At 45.8% G+C, this 14,975-nt stretch overlaps 1 protein-coding gene across 9 annotated transcripts in view; it reads left to right on the top strand.

Annotated features, from left to right (window-relative positions):
• Positions 1-3,007: 3,007 nt before the first annotated feature.
• SEMA4D (semaphorin 4D) overlaps positions 3,008-14,975 on the top strand; it is a 92,863-nt gene continuing 80,895 nt past the window's right edge. For 6 of the 9 annotated variants that reach the window (XM_050330162.1, XM_050330163.1, XM_050330159.1 and 3 more), the window contains exons 1-2: positions 3,149-3,248; positions 3,777-3,826. The gene's annotated coding sequence lies outside the window, so the exon portion shown is untranslated. Of the gene's footprint in view, positions 3,101-3,148; positions 3,249-3,432; positions 3,457-3,776; positions 3,827-14,975 lie in introns of those variants that run through there. The other 3 variants (XM_050330156.1, XM_050330157.1, XM_050330155.1) reach the window with 3 other exon arrangements.

Raw genomic sequence — 14,975 nt, 5'->3', positions numbered from 1 at the left:
AGGGGATGAATTATTCTACAAGCAGCTGGCAGATGTCTCAAAATCGCCAGCCCTTGTTCTTGTGGGTGACTTTAACCTGCTAGATGTCTGTTGGGAGCTCAACATGACAGAGAAGAGGTAATCTAGGAGATTCCTAGAGTGTAGAGAGGATAATTTCCTGCTCCATCTGGTAAATAAGCCTACCAGGGATGGGGCTTGCTAGACCTTCTGTTCACAAACAGAGAGGGGCTGGTGGGAGCTGTGGTGGTTGGAGTCCGTCTGGGGCACAGTGATCATGAAATAAGAGAGTTTGTAGTACTCAGGGATACAAGGAGGGCCATCAATAAAACCTCTGCACTGGACTTCTGCAGGGTAGATTTCAGCCTACTGAGAAGACTGGTTCAGAGGGTACTTTGGGAAACAGCCCTTGAAAACAAGGGGGTACAGGAGGAACGGACATGCTTCAAGAAGGAAGTCCTGAATGCACAGGAACAGGCTGTCCCAGCCTGCTGAAAGGCAAGCTGGCAGGGAAGATGACCAATCTGACTGAACAGGGAGATTTTGAAGGAAATTAGGGGAAAAAAGAGAGCCTGGAGGTTATGGAAAAAAGGGCTGGCTACTCAGGAAGAGTTAATGAATATAGTTAGGTCATGTAGAAAGAAAATCAGAGAGATAAAGGCACAATTTGAACTCAGTCTTGCCACTTCCATCAGAGATAACAAGAAGTGCTTCTCCAAATACATCAGTAGCAAAAGGAGAGAAAAGGAAAACCTCCATTCTTTGTTGGACATGGGCAGGAACATTGTTATCAAAGACGAGGACAAGGCTGAGGTATTTAACACCTTCTTTACCTCAGACAGGTTGTCCCGAGGACAGCTGGCTTCTGGAGCTTGTAGACAGGGATAAGAAGCTTAGTAGCTCCCTATAATCCAGGAGGGAACAGTTAGCAACCTGCTGAGCCACTTGGATCCTCACAAGTCCATGAGACCAGATGGGATCCACCTAAGGGTGATGAGGGAGCTGGTAGAAGAGCTCACCAAGCTGCTCTCCATCATTTCCCAACAGTCCTGGTTCACTGGGAAGGTCCCAGACAATTGGAAGTTGGCAAATGTCACGCCCATCCACAAAAAGGGACGGAAGGAGGTTGTAGCCAGGTGGGGGTTGGTCTCTCTTCTCGCAGGAGCCAGCAGTAGAATAAGAGGGCTTGGTCTTAAGCTTTGCCAGGGGAGGTTTAGGATGGACACTGGGAAGCAATTTTTTACAGAGAGAATGATCAGGCATTGGAATGGGCTGCCCAGGGAGGTGGTGGATTCACCGTCCCTGGAGGTGTTTAAGATGAGACCAGATGTGGCATCAGTGCCATGGTCTGGTAACCATGGCAGGGTTGGACTTGATGATCTCGGGGGTCTTTTCCAACCCAGTTGATTCTACGATTCTATATTAATATCAGCAGCCAGTCCCAGAGGAGATTGAACTTATTCTTCTGCTGGTATAAATTATAGCAATTGCCCAAATAAAATAAGGATTTTTTTTCTACCCTGCTACCGTATTTGCACTATGGACTTTCTGGCATGGGTTCAACATTTGATCCTTTTTTACACTCCTGGTAAGTCCCAGGTAAATCATCAGAAGTGGCCATCCCCCTTCCTGCCAGGCCCTGGCCCCTCAGCCCCTCCTGCTCCCTGTTGCTGTTGCCTCCCAGAGCTGGGCATGGCTACTTTTTTCTCCATACTTCATATGCAACGTTTTGATGGCAGATGAATGTATTCGATGTTAACAGTGCAATGGACAACCGGTGGCCCAGCGTTAATCTGGCCTAAGTCAAATCATCATTCTGAAAATGTTATGAAGGGAAGGGGATTCCCCAGCGTTTTCCACACAACAAACTGTCCGCTGTTTCTGCTAATGCCCTCCTTCAAACCCTACTGTTTCTAAGACCCTGAAATATCAAGGTGGTCAGGTCTTGCCTTACATCTAAACTTTCTTCATCTGAGGTTGTCATTATGACTCCATGTCTTCAAAAGGCTCCATTTCCTCATTAATTTCTTCTTGACAGTATTTCTTATCTACATCTACTGTGAATTATGGATATTAGAAATTGACTGCCATGTTATTGTAACACTACACACATACTGTGTAATGCTGGAATTAAAATGTCAGCCAGTAAAGCAAATGCCAATAAACAATATTCTGTTCGGTCTTGCTGAAATGACTCCTGCTAACCAAGCTATATCAATCTGATGACACTGGGTATCACCTGTTCCACAGCAGTAAAAAGAAAAGCCCAGTCACCCATGTGTTGGTTCATGTCATTCATCAGCACAGTCACACCAGGCGTGCAGGGACACGATGGTAATCAATAACTCATCCGTGACTCAGCAGAGGGATGGCGGGTGAGACCTGTGCAGACACACTGGTCCATTTTCTCTGCTCCTTTAACACCGCCGAGCAGCCGCCTCGGCGAGCCTGCCTTTAAGGTGCAGTAATTCCAGCACCGCCTGCTTTCGATGCGTGAGCTACTGGCATTCCCATGGTGGCGGGAGGCCGGATCCCGGATGCGGTTTGGGGTTCGCGGATCCATCCTGCCCCCCTGGCGAGGCGGAGGAGGCGGAGGAGCAGGGGGATGCGACAAGTGCCGCCGGGTGCGGGGCTGCGGGGCTGCGGGACAGGACAGCGCACCCGCTCCGGGCCGAGGCGCGGCCGTTCCCCGGCCCCGCAGCGCCGGGACGAGCCGTGCGGGGGGAATGGATGGAAGAGCGCGCCGCTGCCGTTAACGGGCAGGGCAGGGCAGGGCAGGCAGGGCAGGGCAGGGCAGGCAGGGCAGGCAGGGCAGGGCAGCACCGAGGCGAGGCCGGGCAGCCCCCCGGCCGGACCCCCGAGAGCGAGGGCCGGGCCCGCCCCCCGCGCCGCGCGGCCGCCATAACTGCGGGGCGACCCAAACTTGTTACTCGCGGGCACCAACTCCTCCTGCTGCCGCCGCCGCTCCTCCTCCTCCTCCTCCTCCCGCCGCCCTGCCCCTCCGCCGCGGCGAGGAGGGCGCTGCGCCGGCCCAGCCCCAGCCGCGGGGAAGGCGCCGAGGCGGGCGGGGGCCGTGCGAGGGCAGCGCCGCAGCCCCCCGCAGGTAGGAGCGCCCGGCGGGGCGGGCCTGGGGAGAGAGACGGCGGCGGGGGCGGGCGGAGGGAGCGGGCGGCGGCGGCGGAGCCGGAGCCGAAGCGGTCGGCGCTGGGGCAGCGGCTGGCCGTGCCCGCCGTGCCTTCTCCTTCTGCGAGGTGGGTGCGGGGCCGGGGCCCGGGCGGGCGCTGCGGGCGGGGGCGCTGGCAGCCCCCACCCGCGGCCGCGGCGAGGCGGAGAGGAGCCTCCCGCGGCAGCAAATGAGCGAGGGCTTGCCAGGTTTATAAATCTGGTTTTAGCTGCCACCTTCCCCCCCCGAGTCCCGCCGGCTCCGGCGCCAGCGACCGCCCGGCGCGGCTCGGCCAGGTGCGTGCCCGGGGTGGCCGCCGGGCCCGCTGCCCGCGCCGGCCGCACCTGCCGCGGCTGCGGGGCCGGGGCGGCCTCGGGGCGGTGCGGACCGAGGCGAGGCGCTTCGGCGGGGCTGGGCAGGGGTCTCGGTTTCCCTGTGCCGGCAGCCCAGGTTGCCGGGAGCGGGGCCGGGCGCTCCGGGGAGGCCGCTGCCCCCGCCGGGGAAAGCGCCGCGCCTCCGTCGGCGGAGAAGCGGGACGCGGCGCCGGGGTGCTCGCTGCTGGGAAACCGGCTGCCTGGGTTCTGAAGAGCTGTTGTGTGCTGTTTTTATTTTTCAGCTGTCAGGAGAGTTTAAATCGGGTCTCGGCGGAGGTGCGCGGTTTGCAAGGTATGGGTGAAGCGAGAGTTTTCCCGGTCCCCGTTTGCCCTTGGTCTGATTCTGAGGGGGTGTCTTCGCTGGTTCCCCGAGGTGTGGGCTGTTTGGGTGATGTTTTCCGCGTATACAAAACTGTGCATCGTCGGCATTGAAGGGAGAAGGATTGAGTGGGTGAATGCAGCCGTGGTAACTTCATTGTTACGGCTCCTTTTTGTGACGCGCTGCCTTTAGCAGGGTGGGGAGCAGGAGCTTGCTCCTGCCTTGGTGTGGGAGGGGACCTGATGGATCTGCAGGTTGAAGCGCTTTTTCAAGTCTGCTCTTTCATTTAATGCTGAAACCTTTTCCTGCCTTCATTCATGTCTCTTTTAATCGTGTACCCCTTGCGGGTGGTTGTTACTTAGGCTGAAAAACGTGAAACATCACTTTTAAGTCTATGACACCCAAGTGTTTCTGGTAGGCTCTGGAAATCAATGTAGTTGTAAAGCCTCTGAAAAAAACCCAATAAAATTCCTGCTATAATTATCGATAGGCTGTTGCCTGCTTTATGCCCATCAGGCTCAGAAATAGCTACTAATCTCGTACTCCCTTTTGGATACCTGTGTGAAGGTTTTGTTAGGGAACTGTTTAATGACTTCTTTTATTAGAAAGAGTGCGAGCCCAGGCGGTTACGCAAGTGCGCCTCAAGGAAGCCGCGCTGACTGCATGGATGGCAAATGTGGAGGCCGTGCAGGAGTGGGAGTATCATTTACAAACTGAGTTAGAAAGGGGCATTGTAGGAGAGAGAACCGAGTAGCTCGAGTGGGGTGAAGCAGTCCCTGCTGTGCAGGGAGAGGTGTTGGTGCAGTGTGCTCCCTGGGATGAGCACTCGTAATTCTTTCCTGTAGTCGAGATGAGGTACAGGTGACTTTTCCACTGGAAGCAAATGAGTGGCAAGGGAATGTGTTTCTGCGCATATGTTCTTAAAAGAAAAACAAACCCCCCCAAAAAAGCTTTGAAAATGTAGAGCTGGATCGACAGATGAAGCCTGGCTTTACTAGGATCTCTTGGCCTGGAGAGGAAGTCTTTCACGGTTCCCCCCCTCCCTCCCCTGGAGCAATTACTTTACGTACCCTTTGTGATGGTCAGGGATTGCTACAGAGTCTGCTGACAAAAGCTACTTACATTCACACCTACCGAAATAGGTCTACAGTTGTTTATTTATTTATTTATTCATTTATTTATTTGAAACGAGAGCCATTGTAGAGTGGTCACTACTTCCACAGCAAATGAAGCGTTTGATGTGCATGGATCTATTTCAAAACTGTAACACTGATTCATAGGTTTTTCTGGACACTGGAGGTAGAGGTGTGCCCACAGACTTCTTTTAACATGCTGTGTTGCCATCTCTTTGCTGGTATATTATGATTCAGTCCCTTCTCCTCCTCCTGTCCCTGTATAAACCTGATACCGTTTTGTTAACCTGCTCTCATGGATACAGCAGTACTGTGCCAAAATGTGTGTCTTTATACCACTTAGAAGTCCTGCAAGGAGGGGAGTTGTTCTGGATGCCCTGGTGCTTCCCTTGCTGGCCCCTCTCCTGGGCAACTGAGCTTCAGAGGTACCTGCTTCATGAACCTCTTACTGGGGAGGAGCTGGAGAGGATCTGTCATCTGCCCAGGGCCACTTGGCTGGAGTTGGAGACTGCACTGTGCTCGCTCTTTGGTGGACTCTCTCCCTCTCTCCCAGCTGGCTTAGAGGGTTTGTGTCAAATGAACATTCTGTTGTTAAAATACATCGTCTTAGATGTTTTCTTACGGTGAAGTAAGTGGCAGGTCGCTTTCAGTCATGTCAAAATTAATTCTTGGTCTGGGCTGCTGGCATTAGATGCATGTGCCACCTGGTTTGCAAAAGGTGTTGCATAAGTTGGTAGATAAGTTGTGCCATACTCTGATTTTAAGGAAGACTTTCCAATGTCTTGGGACTCTGAATCAAGGGAAATAAAATCTTGGAGCATTTCTGTCATAGTTATGCTATCTTGGAACTCTGCCAGTTTTTTTGTTTCAGTTGTGGTTTTCTCCAGGAAAAATGGAATCTCAAGCCACAGTTGTTGCAATAGGGATTTTGTAGATAATAAGGAAATAAAGTATTTATGCTGAATGCTCAGAGGTGAAGTTTTTTATCCCAGTTTTTGCTGTGCAGTGGTTACTGGAAATAATTGCCAAGGTTGACTAACATTTCTTATGAGCCTTCAGTACTTCGAAATGTTGGATCTTATTAGATTCATATTCTGTGATTTAAAGTGAGCTGAAAAGGAGTTTCTGAAGGTAAATTACCATGAAAGTGTTTTTCATGAGTGGGTGCTGATCTACTGTGCTACTTATTAAACTGAGGTTTAAGAAATTGAATTACTTATAGACGTGACTGAGAGAATTTTTCACAATGTTTTAGTTTCAGAAAAAAGTCATTAAATATTTTCTGGATGGCACGTGACAATAAGGTTGGAGATTTTAGTTGACAACAAAAAGAAGGAAAACAGGTTGTTAACTTCCCTGAGTTACCTGAGTTATCCATTAGAAGTTCCTCTCTGTTTTTTTTTCTTTTTACACATGTCTGTAAATTACTGTGTTGGAAGTTTAAAGTGGGAATTCAGATTTTTATTATTGTGTTAACATTAAACACTTCAGGGAGGTTGTTCTTTGTTGTGCCTTGTACTTAGCTGCTGTGTGCTATGTTAGCTGAAGAAAGGTATGCCCAGTTGGGAAGTTGCATAATAAACAAGGAGGTGGGAAGTGCTTTTGGCTTTTTATTTGATTCTTCTTTCTCTGAAGCTTTCTCCCTCCTTGTAACTAGTCATTTCTGTGATGATACAGCAGCCTTTTATAAGACCTTCTTATAGTCCTGTGCTTGAGTGTCTAGATAGGCAGGTAGAAGAAATGCATTGAAAAGAATGAGAAAAGTCCCACTTATGTTATTTGTGTCTCAAGTTTTGGGAAGCTGAAGTGGTTGTAGAGTTGCTGCACCAAGAGGAGCTTGTGGATGTCTAAAAGGCTGCTGCACCTTCTGTTTGGAGAGTTAACTCACCTCTGTGTGGATGTAACTGTGCAGGCTAGGGTGTGGAAGCTGTTTTAATTGTTTTCCTTGTGACATGAGGGGTTTGCGTTTGTTTCTTGGATGAATTAGTGAAAGGAACAAAATGGACTTTTTCTTATACCACAACTCTTCAGCTACAAAAAGTAGCACCTCATATTTCGGACTGATGTGTGCCATCATCTTGGATGATGGGGAAGTTACAGCTCTTGCTATCCAGAACTGGATTAATGAAGTCTTGCATTAATTCTGTTCTGGCCAAAAAGCTTTTATGTTCTGTCTTTTATCTGCCTCTAAAGTACCAGGAATGCAAAGGGCCGTTTAGCTTTCTGGGGGTGCTGCTGCAGCCTGCCTTCACTATGAGGAAACTTAGTGCCTGCAATAAGAAGTGCGTTGTGCTCCACTTCTGCTAACCAAAGGTGCCTGTGAGCTGCTCTGTCTCCTCCTGCTCCCTGCAACACTGAGCTGTGCTGCAGTGAGCTGCTGGATATGTGAACATGTCTCTGAAAACGGCATGAATAAATAAAGAAAAACTTATTTTTAGTACAGTTAGTGTTACTTTTTTTTTTTTTTTTAAATCATGGGATGGAGGAGAATAAAAGACTTTTTTTTTTGAATGAGAGGCGTGCATGTTGTTTGTAGTACTGTAACTCTTGAGATTTTTGACAAGTAAGGGTTTTAAAGCACTGAACAGCAGCCTTTACTTCAAGAGAATGTTCTTACATACCAGTTTTTGTGGCCTGAGGGGGACGCAAAACTGATGGAAAAATAGTAAAAACCTGGACTATAGATGTAAGCCGATAAGGAACTTCTCTGAAGACAATAAATAAAGTTAATTGAATCCCATGTATCAAGTTTAGAATAAGTTTTTTGGTAATCTAGAAGTAGTGTACCCACTTTCTTGTCTTTACCCACTCTTCCACCTATTTCTTTTTCTCTCTGTTCATGTCCAGCAGTGAACACATAATCCACCAGGCATTTTCTGCCCTGATCCTCTTAAAAAATTAGTATTAGCCTATATATGAGGCAGGCCAAAGAGGATTGAACACTGCTGCAAAATTAGTACCTGTTGGCCTCATTGCAAGGGCAGGCGAGTTCCCTTTCTCTTGTGAGGAGCTCGGCCGTGCCCTCTGTGCAGGACTGTGCGTGCTGAGCAGACATGCAGGTGATGGAGCACGGATATGGAAGTGACCGGGAAATCCTGGCCTTGTCAGAGCATCTGAATACTCGCATGGGAGACATGCAAAGCAGGGGAATGTTCAGGGAGACGGGCAGTTCTGCTGGGAAAGCAGGCAGGGCAGTAGAAACTTGTGCAGAGTTGGGTAGCTCTTCGCTGGTGCGCGACAGAGGCACCGAAGGTTGTCTGGAAGCTAAAGCAGGTCTGGCAGAATGTCATCGAGGCAGAGTGGGAAGTCTGGTGTTCCTCTGTGCCTGAATAAAACGTCCAGGTCCACACAGATTTGCATGCATTGCAAATGGCAGAGTGGAGGAGTAGGGGGAAAAAATGCATGAAATGTGATTATGGTTCCTGCTTTGTTCAAGAGTGGTTTTCAAGGGCAGGCTTTAGCTGTGTTTCTGCTCAGTTCTCCTCCTTCTGCCAATATAAAGCAGGCATTCTTCTTGCCCCAAATAATTGTTTGTATATGCTCATTTGTGCCTTTTTTTTTTTTTTTTTTTATAAATAATACTGTATGAACGTTGTCATTGTACATGCAGAGAGATGCATGGAAACATGGAGGCTTTTTGTTTTTATAGAATGTCTTTGTTCTCATTTCCAGTGAACAAGATAATGAGTTCAGTTTGTTTGTTACTGGAAAAACAATGCAGGATGTAGGGAAGAGACCTAGACATGTGCAAGCCTTTGGATTTGTATTTGAATTCTCCCTCCCTGCAATTTTGATGTGTTCTGGAGAGAATGGAGCAATAGAGACTTTTTAAAACACAAAGTGCCCACTGAATCTGTGCCTTAATTCAGGTCACAAAAGTTGTGCTTGGCTTTGGTTAGGTTTGTTGTAGTTAACCTTTTAAGTTTGAGATACTTCAAAAGGAGCTGTCTTTTGTATGGCTTAGAGGGATATAGACTGGTCAAAGCTTGTGTAGGGACACACTGAATTTAGTAATTTATGTCTGTAGGATGCATTACTTCACCTGTGTGGTTTGCAAGGTCTTGTTACAGTAGGAGAGATTAAACTTGCTGTGCCATGTGTTGTTTGGGACTGTCATATGCAGGTGGGTAACGCTGGTTTGTTTGCTAGAGTAACAGTGACTTGTGAGAATGTATGTCAGTATGATGTTTTACAGATACCCTTCTCTGTGCTCTCACTTCATCTCATAATGCTTGAAATTCGCTCAGAAGACACTTATTAAATCACATTTAAGGAATAAAATCCCAGTTAATGCAAGCAGACCACGTGGCTGTTCAGCGAAACCAGATGAGATTCCTCTCGCTCGCCTGAGGGTGTAAGGAAGACAGAGTTTGTGGAAAGAGGCTGTATTGATCATTGGACCAACTGATGTGATGGCAGGCTTTGGGACAGTCAGTATTCTCTCAGCCTGATCTTATAAAATATTTATTGCCCTTCTCTCTAAGCCCCATCTTAGACGTTCTTGGTAGACTGTAATTCTTTCCAGACACTGCAGTGTGAGCTGTGAGATATGGCTGTGTGTAAATCTGTACTTAATTCGAGTATGGTAAGAATTGTCTGCAAAGCATTTAAAAACAGAGGAGTGGTCTGCACACAGAACTTTATAATCAGGACCCTGACCTTGCCAGCAGGTTTGTGTGGGTGGAGTGTAGCTGAGGTTGGGGATATCCCTGTAGGACAGGGGCCCTGCACAAGCATACTGTCCTGACCTCTCTCAAAAACAGATGAAAAAAAAGCCCCCAACAACCAAACAAAACCGAAAAAACCAACAACAACAACCCCCCCCCAAAGGAACAAGAAAATACCAGACAAACAAACCAACCAAAAACCCCCGACCCCGAAGAAAACTCAAAACAACAAAAAAATTGCGGTAGTAACAGGGCAGTGATGCTCTGATTGGCCATTTCCAATATAGAAGTCTGCTGGAGCAGTGCTGTGCTCAGAGCTTTTTTTTTTCTCTTCCACTTACCTGTTATTGCTTCTCATAGAAAGTGCGTAAAATAGCCAGAGGCAAGAAATTGGACATTCCTGTTTCCACTCAGCAACTGCATAAAATTACTAAGAATTTGCTAGAGGTGCGTGTGTGTGCCCACACAGGTCCCCATCTATATTTGGCTGCAGATGTACCCTACCTGAAGGGTCTGTTTGTTCAGAGATCAGAACCATTTGTCATCCATCAGAACTGTAGGTGTAAAGAAAATAAGTACCTTTGATAGAACTGATACTCCCCCACCAAGAAACAGAAACGACAACAAGAAACGCCTGCAAAGCCACTAAAAAGTATTTGCTAAGAAGTAAGAATTAAGTTTTTCTTTGTTGTCAAAATCTAGTCTTACTTAAATGAATGACTGCCTTTTTCTTCCTGAGATGATTTGGATTGTTAAAAATCTTCAGTAAAATGTTTAGATTCTTGACCCTATTGGAAATAAATTTACTATTCAGTTTTATCAGACTAGGTTTTACTCATTAAATAAAATGCCTTGAAAGGCCATCCTGATTATCTTCTAGGTAAGTGAGACATAGAATGGCCTTTTCATTTCACTTCTTTTGCACTGGGATTAGTTGTGAGGGATTGTACGATAAATATGTAAGACAGACCTTTCGTTAGGCTTAAGAGCTTTCCTCTCTGCGCAATTCTCTCTCTCCAAAGAATTAAAAATAAAAGAACCAACCCATGTGTATACATTCACATATATATTAGTAATTTCAAATATTTGACTAACCATTTCCAATGAGGGTGGACACTATTGGAATAGTTTCTGTCCTCAGATATACAAATAAATTCACTCTAAATGTATCTGGAATCTTATCTTTTATGAGTTTAAGGGATTTATTATTGCAGTGTCAAAGGGAGTAAGACACAAATCTCTATTTCATACAAACACACAGCTGCATAAATTGTGTGTATTTGCTCAAAGTATTGAGATGCTGATAAGAAGACATTCTCAAATGGTTGAATTTGCCTATTTGGAATTGATTTAAAATTAAAAAAGCATCTTCTTGCATCCATCTTGAGACAGGATTCCTATGTGCATAAGTTGATTGTGCATCGAGTAGTACATGCTGATATTCAGGAATTCTGCTGAGGTTTTTTAGGAATTTCTTTCTCCTGCTTTAGTGCTGACAGCTACCAGATAAAAAAGTAACCATTATTCAGAACCTGTCTTCTGTTCTCTAATGGTTGGCTCTTATTGAGAGTTCAGCTCCTGTTGCTGCATGTCTGCCTCTGTTTTTCCTCATAGCTGTGCCTTCATCTTCCTGGAATAGGATGCAGGTTTACTATACATCACATTTCTTTGCAAAAAGAAATTTCTCAAGAGATTATGAAATGATGCTCTCGATCAGGATGAAGCATCTGATGGCCTCTGCACTCTCAGATTTCTGCTTGGTGTTTGCTGAGCAGGCTGTACACACCGAAGATCAATTTGCTGCAGTGTGAAGGGTGGTGCTGGAACAGGTCTGGGAGCGTGTCCTGGGGAATGGGCAGGAGCAGAAAAAAATTTGTGGGGCAGGAGTAGTTGCTGTTTGCCTGTGGAAGGTGAATGGAGTCGGCTGTGCTAATTTCCATGCACATAAATGGGCTCTGGGAGTCAGAGGTGCTAACGTGACCCTGTCATTACACGGCACCCCAGCAGTGAAGGGAGCTTTGAGGTTCCCACAGAGAGATGTTGGCCTGCTTATTTCCATGGCAACAGCCATCCCTCACACATTTATAACCTTTGATTAAGGATAGAAAAAGGAGGGGAAAACCTTTTTAAAAGTTAAAAATGTAAAGCTTTAACCATACCTTTAAAACCACATCCGTTACTTGCGTTCCTTGGAGTGTGGAGATTTTATAAGGAATGCAGATGTCCTTTCCCCATCTGCTAGACTTCAAGGTGACGTGTGGGGACAACTCTGATGTTCTGGAGATGGCCATCTGACTTTGATCATAGCTGCACTAACATCACTCCACCAATTTAGTTCCTATCTATTTATATTAATATATTTTATACCAAAATTGTACTTGAAGTCTGTTATGTGAGGAGATTTTTGTCTCTGATAAAAAGATTTGAAGGGAAAAAAAAACCCTTATTTTTCTGTTGAATAAGACTTATTTTCAAAGATGAGGAGCATGAGATATACCCTAAATCTTGGTTTCTGGAGCAGTATAATGGCTGATGCAAAAAAGCCTTATGCTCATGGTGAGAGCAAGCTGTTCCTGCAGAAACTTGCTGTTGGCTTGTGAGCTGTCTGGAAGGGCATGTTTATGCTTGGTGTATCTTCACGTCTCTCCCTCCTCTACCCCCCTGCCTGTTCTTGAAGGTGTTTTGCTTCATGCAGTGGTGGCCAGGTAGCAGTCTTTGTGAAAGGAGTGCTCTCTGTTCAGGGCCATTGTTCTCCTGGGTAATGCTCAGATGCACCGTGCAGCATTTCCTGGGAATTTGTCGCTACTGAAGAGCAGTGGAATTTTGCCACCCGTCACTTTTCTTGAGTCGTCCTTGGGGAGAAATGCTGAATTGTTTGTGGGTTTCATGTTTATGCTGCCAGGAGCTGAGCCATACTATCAGGACTAGTGCAGTGGGGGACCTCTGAAGAGGGATGAAATAAAACTGTATTTCTTCTGTGCATTTACTTTGGGTAGCTAAAGTTTGGTTTTGCTTTGGATTAATCAGTACTGACTGGAGGGGAAGGCAGAAGTGACTGGCTTGGTGAGGGAAAATGACAAATGGTTTTCTGGAACTACATGTGGAGTTTCTCCAGTATTTCGTCCTCATTTCTTTCAGAAAGAAGAGGTGTATAGATGCTGCTAAGCCTCATGGTGGGTGATTGATAGTTGAAATGGGCAGGGATGGATACAGCTAACAGAGCAGGGAGTTCTGCAGACCCGTTGTTCCACCTGAATTGCTAAGGCTGAGTGCACTGTATGGTTAGTAGTAGCCTCATGTGCTGCTTCTGCCTTGACCATGAAGTGCCCTTCATGCTGCTTATGTACAAACTCTTAACATTCCTGGAGGAAGTTTTTGGTACTGAAACATCCAGTTGGCTACTGGGCCGAGTTCACAGTGGCTGTGAAAACAGGACTGGAAAGTTCATGATGCTGGGATACTTAGAAGGATGTTGTTCTCCTTTTATAAAACAGAAAGGGAAGAAAAAAGAAAACTTGGAGGAAAGGCTAGCAGTGGATATTGATACTGTTAAGATATAACTGTTGTCTGCTTGGGATCTGAATAAAAGCAGTAGGAAACAGGTCATCCTGGTTGTACAGGATTGTATGTCCAATGGACTTGATGGCATAGTTACAGCATTTCCCTCTACTTTCAGGAATCAGAAAGCTGAGGTTTAGCACTAATTGATGTGAGTTGGGTTTTTTTGTTTGTTTGTTTTTTTAATAGTCAGGGGATGAAGCATTGTTTTGGCAACTTTGAGTTTCAACCAAAGTTAAACAGTTGGATTTTAAGGCTGAAGTAACTGCTGGACCACGCTGCCTTGCCACCTGAACAGAAGACATCATGCAAGTGTATTGAGTTACACCCGTGAAGAGTGTGGTCATTTGTCTTCTGGTGGAAGAGGGCTGTCAGACCAAAGTCACAAACACCTCCTCTCTGAGGTGGTCTTGTTCTAGTGGTTATTATCACCAGAGAAGGAAAGTTGTGCTGTTTTTTTCAGCTTCTACTGTGGGGCAGGAGAGATTCCCAGACTGTTGTATGGTGCAAACAGTGGGGTAATGCTTAAGAGTAGGAAACATTTATTAGTTTCTGTATCAATTACAGCCAAGAGTCTAACTCCTGTTTTAGGGTCATGAAAAGTTGTTTGCGAGCTTTGTAAGGGTTTATGTCCTGTTTCATCAAAACAGAATAAAAATAAGCAAGGTCCAAATAAATAACATAAATTCAAACTACCTAAAAGGCAGATAGGGATGTGTAGAGGTGGGGAACCAAGTGGTCAGAAATTAAGAATATTGAAAGCACATGTTGGAGTTTGAAGATGGGTGCATAGAATACAGGACAGACAGACCCTGATGATCTCAACACGTGCCTCTGGCTGGAAAGGTGGTGTGGCAGCTCTGAACTCGTGCATTCAGACCATGATGTTTGGGCAGTCTTGGTGAATAGTTCATCCAGATCCTGAAGGGTCTGTCTGGATAAAGCTCATCTGGAATAGGTACGTATGTAGAAGATAATGCAGTAGCCTTTGTTCACAATTTGCAGGCTTTTGCGTTGGCTTCTGAAAAATGTTTTAATGGTCTAACTAAGAAGAGCAGTGGGGATTTTCAGTGTAGTACTTTCATTACAGCCATTAGAACCATGAAAATGTTTGGTTAGATGCCCATGCAGGATTGGTGCCTTGACTTTGGGCCTTGTTCAGATGTGATCAGGTGACTTCAGCAGGCTCTTTTGAGACCCTTCCTGTGGTGTTGAAAATCCTTTGTGATAACATGAGTTCAAGATGTTCAAGCCTTGAGATTTAAGAGTTGGAAATTGTAAATGTAGATGAGATTCTATATTTGGTTACTCAGGCTATTACTTTTTTTTTTGCCACCTCTGCATGTGCCTTCCGTTCACAGACAGAAGAACCTTTGTTTAGGGTTAAAATTAATCAAATATTGACAGTAAAGCCATAAGCATTTTATAGACCATAGAATCTAAAGCTGGCATATATTAAGATTTTTGTGGGAAACAAGAAAAAAAAAAGCTTCATTACTGAGATAATAACAGTAATGATGCCTATCAATTTCAGCATTCAGAGGGAGAAAACACAGTTTTGAAGCACTGTGTTTGTTACAGCAAGTTATTTTTTTTAAAATGTATTGATGGAACTGTTTGTACTGTTGTGAGCCAGAACAATGTCAGGTGGGTACTGCCTGTACTGGAAAAAACAACTTCATGATTTCCTGAATCATCCTGACTATAGGAATGTGAAGGCCAAAACTGTAATAAAAATGTGTTATTACTGCTTTTCACTCAAAG

Source organism: Myiozetetes cayanensis, unplaced genomic scaffold, assembly GCF_022539395.1.
Source record: "Myiozetetes cayanensis isolate MyiCay16 unplaced genomic scaffold, myiCay2020 scf4, whole genome shotgun sequence".
In the NCBI taxonomy this organism is placed as follows: Eukaryota; Metazoa; Chordata; class Aves; order Passeriformes; family Tyrannidae; genus Myiozetetes; species Myiozetetes cayanensis.
The sequence above is the reverse complement of the archived record's forward strand: the minus strand, read 5'-3'. Positions and strand labels throughout refer to the sequence as shown.